This window comes from Pinus tabuliformis, chromosome 5_2 (genome assembly GCF_031772625.1).
Source record: "Pinus tabuliformis cultivar Carrire ecotype Pingquan chromosome 5_2, CPIR1, whole genome shotgun sequence".
NCBI lineage: Eukaryota > Viridiplantae > Streptophyta > Pinopsida > Pinales > Pinaceae > Pinus > Pinus tabuliformis.
Window position 1 is genome coordinate 943,017,967 of NC_142306.1, and position 12,690 is coordinate 943,030,656.

Here is a 12,690-nt window from a genome sequence, read left to right on the forward strand (position 1 = left end):
AAAAAGAACAATCAAGTTCTCAAAAGGACACAAGGAAAATAGGGCCACAAAAAGTTGTTACTCCCATAACAAGGATAAAAACCTCCGATTCCTTTGTCTTAGGACCATACCATTCTAAAGCTAGCAAAAACACTCCCAAGATTAAGCATCCAATTCAGGAACAACAGGGGGAAGCTAGTAACCAAAACCTTAGGACTGAGGGACAAGGGGAAACTGAAGGGGGACATCAAAAACCTAAAATAAGAGAGAATTTATTGGTTTATCAATATCTAGATTCAGGAAGCGCAGTGAAACAACTATCCTTGAAGTCGCCTAAGCCACCAATTTCACTTGCAAGGCAGTCATAAGAACAATTTGAAGAACATCTTCTACAACAAGGATTAGAAGGGTTAACAATGGTGGAAAACAATAACAAAAACACTAAAATAGATGCTACTGTCACCACCTTTGAGTTCCCAATTGGGGATATCATGGGCGAGGCTCCCATGAAAAATATTCCTTTATCATCCTTACCATCTTTTCGAGGAATGACTGTAGAAGACCCTGGAACCTTCTTATTTGAGTTTGATGTCTTATGTAGGAGTTATGACTATGTTTCAGATGCTCAGAAATTAAAATTATTTGTTGCTACTCTAAAAGGAGCATCCCTGAGATGGTTCATGGGGTTAGGCTCTGCTTCTATTCGAACATGGAGCGACACAAAGGATACATTCTTATAAAACTATCAAGAATATTGCAGAACCAGGGATTTAAGAGAGGAAGTATTTAGGATGACACAGAAGGAGGATGAGAGCCTGGAGGACTACGTAGAGTGGTTTCATTATAGTTTGTAGAGGTCTAAACATAGTGATTTAGATCACGAGATCTTTGGAGACCATATTTATAAGAGGAATGAGGGATGACTGCCTTGATACCCTGAATCTACTAGGAAAAAGGGACATATCTCAGGAACCATTTGATGAAATTGTAAAGCTCTATCTAAGATGCTCTAGAGGATCGTCGAAGGAAAGAAGCACAATTCAAGATGCCTCTTCCCAAATACAAAAATATTAAAGTGGAGGAGTAACTAGAGTAGAGATTGGGAATTTATTTGAAAATTTAAAAAACAACATCCTCAGTAATCTATTTTCCCAGATAACGATAACGTAGATCAAGAAGACACAAGGAGACGCTGATACACCTTTGGCTGTGTTTTGTTCGAATTTCCAGAAGAAACATCCCTTGAGGGAGTGTGAAATGAACAACATCAACTTGTGCAATATTTATGAGCTGAAACATTCTACAGGTCAATGTCCAGAGCTTCCCAGACTGAAAGCAATACTTAGAGAGTCGAGTGAAGAAGTTCAGTCCTCTTATTTCATTTCACCTAGGAGACAATGGAGGCCACGACCTCCAGGTATTCCCCAATATTTTTCTTCTTTAAATTCATGGAATAATGCATATAACACTTAGCAATATCCATGGAAATACTCTGCTCCTTCTCTAGCACAATTTCCTTTTCCCTGGAACTAGTGGTCCCCCTCTCCATCTATTCAATATCCTCCATCTCAACCATATCCTTGGAATCAGAAATGGAGGGGGAATGCCCAGAGTACAACCCCACCTAGATTACCAATGTAACAACAGTTACAATTTCCCCCTTTTCAAACTCCTGTTCCTACACCATGTGTGCGACCCCAACTACCTATGCAAGCTAACCCTAACCCGAATAATAAAGCAACCTGAAGCATAGAGGCTCCGACTACCTTCCAAACTTACCTTATCACTCCCATTGGACTTAATGAAATTCAACTATGGTCAGGTAAGGTAATTAAACCAAACCACTCCCCTATCATTACCGAGGAGGAATGTGAACCTTCCAAAGAAGGTACAATAGATCTTGAGGTGGCTGTTACACCTGTAACAGCCGATATAGAGCAAACTGTTACACCTGTAACAAGCAACCTGAGAAGAAATGTTACTCTTGTAACAAACAACTCGAGTAAGGATGATACACCAGTAACAATTGATTTGACTATTATGACTTAGGATCCTCTGTATCCTCAGAGATTAACTGAGACTAGAATGACCTCACAACCCAAATTTGATTTCCTTAGGGAGTTGAAAAACCTACACGTATGAATTCCTTTGTTGCAAGCTCTTAAAGAAGTACCTATTTATGCAAAAACAGTGCGAGATCTGTGCATTAAGAAACTTGGAAGGAAGCCTAAGGACCTTGTTACCATACATGTGATGGGGAAATTGTCCGAATTAATGATTTCTCAGCCTCTTTTAACCAATTATAATGATCCAGGAAACCCTACAGTTACTGTCTATATTAATGACCAGCCCATAACTAATACATTGATTGATCTTGGGGCTACCATTAATGTGATGACAAAAGACCTCTTTACCACCATGGGGCTACATGGGCTTAGACATATGCCTACTGTACTTGAATTAGCAGATAGGTACCGTGTTAAACCGAGGGGGTATTAGAAGACATAGTAATCAAAATAGATTCCTAGAGGTATCTGACTGAATTTCTTATCTTACATACCACATCCAACCTAGGGGGACATCCTTTGATCCTAGGGAGACCTTGGCTGGCCACTACAGATGCATTTATAGGATGAAAATATGGATCTATGATGTTTTCAGATGGTATGGCTACTTAATCTTTACCCTCAAAAACCAAATATGAATTTGAACAATCCTCGGTGGGATGAATTTGAACCCGAATCAGATATTTCCCTACCACCCCTCACTCTGGGAAAAGCCCATTATTTCAAGGATGAGACAGAAGATGATATCATCAATGGATTTATCAGTAAATCACTTTCTATCGCTTCTATTGAAAATTAAAAGGAGGAAGAGGAGGTAGAAGATATAAACTTTGAACAAATGAGAACCACTCTTCATACTGATAGTAGTCCAGTCGAAATAGAACCAGGAAAGTATCTAAAAATTAACCCCAACCTGACTACTGAGCAAAAACAACTGCTATTACAAATGTTACAGAAATACAAAAAGGAATTTGCATGGGATTATACATCTATGAAAGGGATTCATCCCAATTTGTGCACTCACCACATTTATTTGAAAGATGACAACAAACCAATTAGACAACCGTAGCACCACATGAACCCTACACTGAAGGAGGTAGTGAAAGAAGAATTACAAAATTCCTAAGTGCTAACTTTATTTATTCAATATATGACAGCCAGTGGGTGTCTCCGATTGTCATTGTCCCTAAGAAGAATGGCAAGTGGAGAGTCTGTGTGGATTATAGAGAACTCAATAAGGCCACTCAAAAGGACCATTTTCCTTTACCATTTATAGATCAGGTCCTTAACACCCTTTCTGGGAAAAAGTTTTTTTCCTTTTTAGATGGGTTTAGTGGCTACAACTAGATACAAATTTCCCCAGGGGATCAGAATAAAATGACCTTTACTTGCCCTTGGGGAACTTTCACATACAGAGTACTCCCTTTTGGACTCTGCAATGCGCCAACAACCTTTCAGAGGGCAATACTGGGATTTTTTTTTTTGATTTGTTGACTAATTGCCTTGAAATCTTCATGGACGATTTTACACCTTATGGTGATGCTTTTGAAACAGTATTAGTTAATTTATAAAAAGTGTTGGAATGTTGTGTACAGACTATTGTTTCTTTGAGCACCAAAAAATGTCTCATGATGATGACTGAAGGGATCGTGCTGGGACACTACATTTTTGCTGATGGGATCAAGGTAGACCCTGCTAAAATAGAGGTAATTCTGAAAATTCCAACTCCCAAGATGCAAAAAGAGGTACATAGTTTCTTGGGACATGCATGGTATTACAGAAGGTTTATAGATATTTTTTCAAAAATTGCATCGCCATTGTTTTCTTTACTTATGAAAGATGTAGAATTTTTGTGGACAGGAAAGTGTGAGAAGGAATTTTTGAAGCTGAAATGTTGTGTATCAGCAGCTCCGATTTTATGTGGACCTAATTGGTAACTGCCATTTCACATAGCTACAGATGCATATGATATTGAGGTAGGTGCTGTTTTGGGCCAAATAGAGGATAGGAAACCTTACGCTATTTATTACATAAGCAAGAATTTGACTCCGGTTAAGCTCAATTACACGGTGACCGAGAAGGAATTCTTAGCATTAGTGCATGCCATCAATACATTTCGACATTATATCACCGGGTATCAAGTATTTGTACACACTGACCACTCTTCCATTCATTTTTTAATGAATAAGCCAATTACCAATGGTATAATTACACAATGGTTATTGCTGTTACAGGAATTTGATATCATAATTGTAGATAAACCTGGAAAAGATAATGTAGTAGCTGATTTCCTTTCTAGGTTAACTATTGATGAAAATTGCATTCCTACTGAGGATTCTTTCCCTGATGAGTATCTCTTTGCTATTTCTACTTACTCACCATGGTATGCAGATATAACCAATTATCTTGCTACAGGGAAGTTTCCACAATACTTGTCCTCCAAGGAAAAGAGAAAGATCATACAGCAGAGTGCTACCTATACTTGGATAGATGGGAATCTCTATCACACTAGACCAAATTTTCAGATCAGACGTTGTGTTAGGGAAGATGAGATCTTTGACATCCTTAAGGCTTGTCACGAGGAACCTTGTGGAGGGCACTTTGCAGACAAGCAAACAGGACACAAAGTCCTTTCGACAAGATATTATTGGCCAACAATATTTCAGGATGCCAAGAAGTTCATGAAAGGATGTGATAGTTGCCAAAGGATGGGTCAACCATTGCAATCAGATGAGATGCTGTTACAACCTCAAATAGTCTTAGAACCTTTTGAGAAACGAGCCTTGGATTTTGTGGGACCAATTAATCCTTCATCCAGATAGAAATCCTACATCTTGGTCTGCACCGAATATGTCACAAAATGGGTTGAGGCAAAAGCACTAACCAGAGCACGAAGCATGATTTTTCAGGCTTCCTATTTGAAGACACCTTTGTCCATTTGGTATACCTAGGGAGATAGTGATAGATGGAGGGCCCCCATTTTACATCCCATATGATCCAAAAGTTGGTTGAAAAATATAAAATCCATCATAGAATCACAACACCTTATCAACCACAAGCGAATGGCCAAGTGGAAAGCACCAATAAAGTCATTGAGGGGATTTTTACCAAGACTATGGCTAGTCACTGAAGAAATTGGGCTGATAAACTTCCAGAAGTGTGGTGGGCATATCAAATACGTGGAGGAATACTACGCGATTCTAACTATACGAACTTGTGTATGGTAAAAATACCTTATTATGTATTGAGTTCGAAATCATGACATTGAGAACAACATTGCAGGTGAATTTGGATCTGGCTACAACACAAAAACAAAGTTGAACTAGCTCAATGAATTAGAGGAGAAACAGATCCCTGCTATCCAGAAAACATAGATTATTAAGCAGTAGAGAGCTAAGTGGCATGATAGGTTCATCAATAAGAAGAAGTTTTAGAAAAGAGATTTGGATCTCTTATATGATTCAAGATTCAAGGACTTTAAGGGTAAGCTCTGCACCAAATGGCTAGGTCCCTATGAGGTAGATGCAGTCTTTGACAATGGGACTGTGAATTTGGTTACCATTGACAGTGCGAGGACACCATTGCTTGCAAATGGGCACCATATTCGGTTATATCATAAAATTGCTTCAAGGGATTCATTTGTTAACATTGTCACGAATTCGGATATTTAGATTACAGGAGCAGGGGAAAACCCCCCTATGATGCCAAAATTCTAATTTTTAAATAAGTGTAAAAACTGAAAACCAACCTTTGTCGGCGGCTGTTACACCTGCTAAAAAAAATAAAAAAAATAAAAAATAACAATAAAATAATAAGAAAAAAAACAAAAAAATGAAATAATATGGCTGTGAAAACCTCTTTCGGGTGCAAACAAATACTTTCTATAACAATTGAAAACCACTCTGTGGCAACTATTACACACTCTGAAACAACATTTGTTATTTCAGGTATATCTTACAATAATGTTGTTACATGACTATTTTAGTTCTCTACTTTTATATTTTGTGGAAACCAATAATACAGAACAATCATCTTGGCTGCTACATCTATAACAACTGACGACTTCTAGAAATAATCCAAGTAAATTATTTATTGTGATACACAACACACATCACCATGATTCAGGAGCAGTTGCCTTGACCATCGGAATTAAATTCGCGCTCCTCGTCACCAATGTCTCCTCTCCACATCATGCTAGGTACGTCATGAAATGGTAATATCACTATCCTCTTTTATTTAGTAATTATGGAAATCTAATGCGATATCCCTTTGATGGTCGAGGTCGACCGTCACATTTAAGCCAGGGGGGATGAATTACATGATGACATGACCTATGAGAATTTAAAAACCACAACCAAATTATGATGATCTTGTAATCATTATCATTTAATGATCAATCATGCCGAAAAAGGGAATTGTACCTTAGACTAGACCTTCCATAACTTCGCATTAATAAGGAAACATTATTGCATAGTACGAATCTTGATTTCAAATCCTGATTTGAAATTCCTGCCTGCATCACCCTACTATTTACCCACTACTGAAGTGTTGCATCCTCATTCAAAGCTCTCAGACAGAAGTGGAAGAGAACAATTGGCAGAGCTAGAACATCTGAGCATTGTGCCGACCGCTTCAGAATTTCTCAAGGAGGAGAAGAGAGGAGAACAACATTGAACTTGTGTAGCAATGTGTGGGGTAGTAATTCGACATGAACCAGGATCAACAGAGGCATTCGAAAACTGCCCCAAAGCATGCCAAATTTTTAAAGATGCAATTTGGTTTGAGTTTTTCCAAAGGCAGGAAGGATGAGACGGGGCAATTTCTATGGAATTTTCAAAGAATTTAAAGAGGAATCAAATGAAGGTCGGGGATTAAAGATGGAATTTACGGAAGAGGTAATTTCCCATGTAACGACATTACAAATTGGGGGCAAAAGGTGGTTTATAAAAAAAATTAATGACCCTTCCTTGATGGAGGATTTCCTCCAAGGGGAGGAACAACTGGTGAAGAAAGGAAGAGGGATTGACAAGTTGTCGCTTCCCAAGTGATGGGCCAATGTCGCCCTTTACGTCATCAAGTATATTACATATGAGGGAGGGGAAACAATTGTATTCAATTACCACTTCCTATTGCTAAATCACCTCCGACATCGACAGTTGATAAAACTCCCATACTTTTTGCTGGAAATATCAGGCATATCTTTGCGACTGTGAAGATAGCTGCGCATCTAGAGACTTGCATCACAAATCATGGCCTCATCAAGCTAATTATTCTAGACACCCTAAGTCACCAGGGTAGGAGCTAGGATGAATTCATGAGAAATAAGGCGAGGACTACCTGCAGGAAGCAAATTGGGACATCTAAGGAAGCTCCGACAGAAAAACCAAGGAACAACCCTAGCCCTTGAAAGTAAGGGCTGTAAAGAGACCAGTTGACAAGCCAATTGGTGATAAGCGATTGAAATAGAGAATAAGGGTTAGTGGGCACTCGGAGTCCTGATCTATGTCTAAGAGGAACAAGAAGGCAACAAGGCAGGAAGATGAAGAGCAAGCTCGACCAGAGGAACCTTCCTCACTAGGTAAGAACAAGACCCAATCCTTGCTGCTTAAAATTGAAAGTTTGGATAGAGAAAATGAAAAGCTAAGGAAGAGGTTAGCAGAGGCAAGGGCCCTAGGGTTAGATATTTTGGCTGAGGCTATAGATAGGGCTAGGGAGGAAAATGTTCTGGGTGCTGTGTGCACGACCTATGCTAAGGAGCTAGTGGAAGCGGGGTATAGAGTCTGTGCAGTGGACACCATTTCCAGGGAATCAAAAACTAAGTCCTGAGAAGCTGATGCACATAAAACCATTGAAGATACTGCTATTAGATAAGAACCAGTAGCCAAGACTGAGAATTCCACAGAAATTAATTTGGTAGCTGATACACAGGAACCCTTGGTTGACATTGTTATTACACAAGAACCAACAGTGGAAACATAAGCTAACCAAGGGGAAAAAGAAGAAGCTGATATACATGAACCGATGGTTGACACTGATATTACAGAAGAAATAATAGTGGAAACATAATCTAACCAAGGGTAAATGATACATAAGAGCCTGTGGATGACACTGCTATTACACAAGAACCAACAGTGGAAGTGGAAGCTGACTAGAGAGAAAAAAAATTGTTACACAAAAACCCATTGATGACACTGCTGTTACACAAGAACCAACAGTTGAAATGGAGAAGTTTCACCCTCGGGAGGCTGTCACACCTTCAATTGTTAGTGCATGTGGGAGAACACTAGGTCCTGATGAAGGATGGTGTTTTGAAAGAATGTTGTTGATACCAGAGTTACAGAAATGGAAGTAGCAGGCGCTCTCTCTACAAGAGGGAATGATCTCACTCAAGGCACATAAAAAGATGATGGATTCACTCAGGGAGAAATGGTTAAAGGAAGAGTTGGAGAGATAATGGGAAGAGCGGAGGCACAAGGAAGCTATGAAGAAGAAAGATGAATAACTACAGTTGTTACATCGACAGGTCTTGGATCTAACAAATGATAACATGAAGTTTTGTGAGCTTGCCTTGAACCTGCTAGGATGCAAGTGACCTTCCCCATCATATCCAGTGTTCCTATGGGAACGTTATTATTTGTTTTAGTTAAAATAAGTCTTTTAAAACAGAGCTTATTTTGGTTCTTCTATCTTTACTTTTCTTGAAAATTTTCGTACTTGTGATTTTGATGAACAGAGCTTACTTTGTGAGCTGTTTTTGCATAACATAATGTGTGAATATGTCAGTACAAAGATGGTGGAAAGTGTTTTCTCCTATATGGGGATTTGTAGTTGCGAGCCTTCCTTTCTTTTATGAGGAATCAAATCGAATGGCATCTGGCCATGAAATCAGCTGAGACCAATGAAGAAAGGGAAACATTATGGATCAGAGAAGAACCAAGAATGGTTTATGAACTGAGACGTGAGTTTAAGTTGTTCCTGAGTACCCTGGGAATCAGGGAACAGTCATCCACTTACATAAAAAGGATTGTGGGGATTTTCCTCAATTTGTATGCACAAATGAAAAGTCAAGCGCTAACAGGGTGCCTTAAGTGCATCGAGGCCTGTAGTGCTGGATTACAAGAAGGAGATCCTTTTGAGTTTAGGAATTTTGTGGTTGCTATTACACAAGTACCCGAATATGCCCGGGTGGTGCAAACATTGGGAGCCTTCTGGATCAAACTTAGATTCAAATTTCCTCTGATTTGGTTACTGGTGGAAGAATACCAGTCGGATTACCACTTGTGCGACTATGAAGAAGAATCTTGGCCGTGACAGCTGATGGCTACTCAGGGGTACAAGTCTCCTGGTGAAGACACTGTTGGTGCCTATAATTTTACAGACTTGCATCAGAGGTATAGTAGGAGAAGCTGAGGTTCTGCATGGGGACATGCAATTGCTTCAGTTGGGGGGAGATGTTGGGTGTAGTTTTTATACCTATTTCCTATACTTTCTTTCCCCATTTTTGATCCTCTTTCCCTCCAGGCCAACGAAACTTTACATGTTAATCGCTTTTTCCTTATTATAAACAACCTATTTCACCATCATGTTATTTTTCCATTTTTGATGAATATAATGATGCAATATTCATTTTTATGGCTAACTAGGTAAGCATTGGAGAATTATTTTGGATTATCTCCTCTTTTTCAGGTGTTGCTTGCGAGAACGAGGTTATGGAATGAACAAGCGTGCTGATCGGTCTAAGAGTAGGATGGAACAGATTGCTGTTACACTCTGTATGCTGTTACAGGTGTTGCTGTTACACCACATGCTGTTATATGTTACCTATGTTACATCTCGGTCGCTGTTACCCAGTGATTGCTGTTACATCCCCAACTTTCATTTGACCGCTGAATGTTGTTACATCGTAGTTGGCAAAGTCATAGGTACTATTCCACACAATAACTATTGGAAGTTATGAATTGTTTATTTAGAAAGTAATAGATCTAAGCGTTTGTGATCTTAAACAATGTATTTGATTAAAATTTGTATTTAGGAACTGGTTATAATGATTTCTATTTTATGATCAGCATGAGAATCATGATATTCTGATGATTGATCTATCACTGATTTTGCATATGTAATAACTATAAGAGAAACTTAATCTCTCATGTATAGGGACGACATAAAGAGCACTGTTATTTGATCTTGTAACTTTTAATTGTTTTTAATATCAAAGACACTGTGGTGATGCTATTATTGTTTCTAAGTTGATTCTTTAACTAATCTCACGTTCATTCGTACGCCCCTGCTAGGGAGGAAGGTCCCTCCTCTTTAGCAAGGACTGTAGTGGCAGAGTAGCTGTATATTATTGTTTCTCTCTTTTATTGTTTGTATGGTTTTCTACTGTCGCTTTATAATTTTCAAAATATATTTTCTTCAGTTCCATAATTATGTTATGCTGCTACACCAATTCGATTAGTAGTATGGTAGTTGACCATCTGGTGTAGTTATTAGTACAGTGTGTGGTGTGCCTTTGCTCTGGTAATCATGAAGTGTGATTTCATTTCTATAGAGTGTTTTAATTTATGCATGAATGATTTAATTTCTTCAATTGTTTCAATGGAATTCTTTGCTATTTTCTATTTTCATCCGTGGCTATATTGTATTGGCATAGACAGTGCAAACTCCATTGAAATAGCAAACCTACCCTGGGTTGACAATTAAATGGTTGAAGTCTTGGTCAATTAGGATTTATTAAAACAACACTACAATGAGGTTGGGGGGATGTTGGTCTCCATAATTTTCCTAATTTTGACCCTAGTCTTGTCCTAATCATATCATCTAAACCCTCTGTTTTACAAATGGAATTCAATCTTTACACATATTCCTCTACTCTTCATGACTTTGTTAAATGTTGGTTATATAGGTTTAATTGTTATTTAAAAGGTTGAATAAACTTATGTGTATTTGTAACTTATTTATTTTTCCATTTCCTTAAAAGCATGATAAATTAAAAGTCATTAATCAAAGTAATAGTTGGTTGGTGCAGGATCGGCAGGTTCTTGTACCGCCCACCCATTCCTGTACTTGAAGACAACTGGCAGATTTACCTTGATCACCTTCAAAAATATCATATTTGTTGAGCAAATGGTGCGCATCCCTCGCCAAGTATTAGCTCTACACTATGAAATAAGCTTGGAGCATTGAGGAAAGCACAAAAGATGGAGGTCGAGTTTTGACCAACACATTCCTGATTAAGTTTCTGTTGCGGCCAAGAGCCGAATCTCTGTATATAAATTTGGTTTCTCGGCTAGAACTAGGGAGCGATACTTGGGGAATTTTTTATATTGTGTAAACTTTTATTTCGTATCGCCTGTCTCTCTGGGCTGGAACCATGAGTTTATGATGTATATTTGCAACAAACTTTAAATAATATATTAAGGAGAAATGTCAGTTCGATTCATTTTGGATTATTATTTCATGTGATGATCCATTTGCACAGTTGATCCTTAGGTTTTCGTAAAGGGAAACGAGTTGGTGGCTAGGGCCCAACCAACTCAGCTCATTCTCCCTCTATCTTGTAGGAGTGCTATATTTTATTATGCTGGTTTGAGCATAAGAGTGTTTCTTTTATTTACTTAAATCACAAATTGATGAAATCTTTGTGAGAATGGTGCACACATCTCAGATCTGAGGACTCATGGTGTGTAAGTATGCTTAGTTGATTTCATTTACCGCATTTAGTATTTATTTCTGAGTATCACACAATTGTTTTCTTCATGAAAGTATTTCCTTTCATTGCTACAAGATGAAGATTGGATTGTGAGTTTATTTCCAGTTAATGCATTTACAATTGATTTATTTCTAGTTGATCTATTTTCAGTCGATCTATTTTTAGACTTGAATGCATCATGGGGTAAATAAGAACTCTGATCACAACATAAGTAAACTTATGTATGAGATAACTGTAATGATTTCCTTGTAGAGACATAAATAACTTATCAAAAGGATGGGAATCATTTGCAGTATTTTCTGGGTTTAAATATTTATTTATGAAGAAACAGAGTTATTTATGTTTGTAACAGAACTCTAAGGAACATAACGCTTTTCCTTTTTAAATAGGCATTTACTGTTGTCATGCAAAAGTCTTTCTACCAATTAAAGGTTTCCTTCAGTTTCCACAGTACTTCTATTTCGAATGCTTGTTGGTTGAAGGATCTTTGTTCCTAAAATCTTAAGTTGTGATTTCTCTTTCTTTAATTTATTTCCAGTTGGTTAATGATAAACACATTTTATGCGTGATAAAAGTGGTTGAAGGTAAAATTGTTTCATTACAGGAATAATAGAACTTAGTACAATAACAACGATTTCTTAGTACATGAACAACTAGTTCTCAGTACAGGAACAAACCTTTTGGTACAGGAACAAAGCATTCTATTACAAGAATTCAGAGTTCCAGTACCAAGTCAAAACAACCGGTGCAAGAACTTAATTCATTGCTGGTATATGAACGTTGTGTTGATACAGGAACACTGTTTTGGTACACGAATGAAACATTTGTAATAGGGATAGATTTAACTATATTCATAATTATTCTTTATTTTTCTTAAAGCACTAACTCAATCACAAGGATCTGTTCTTTCATTTCTTTCCCAGATTTCTTTGA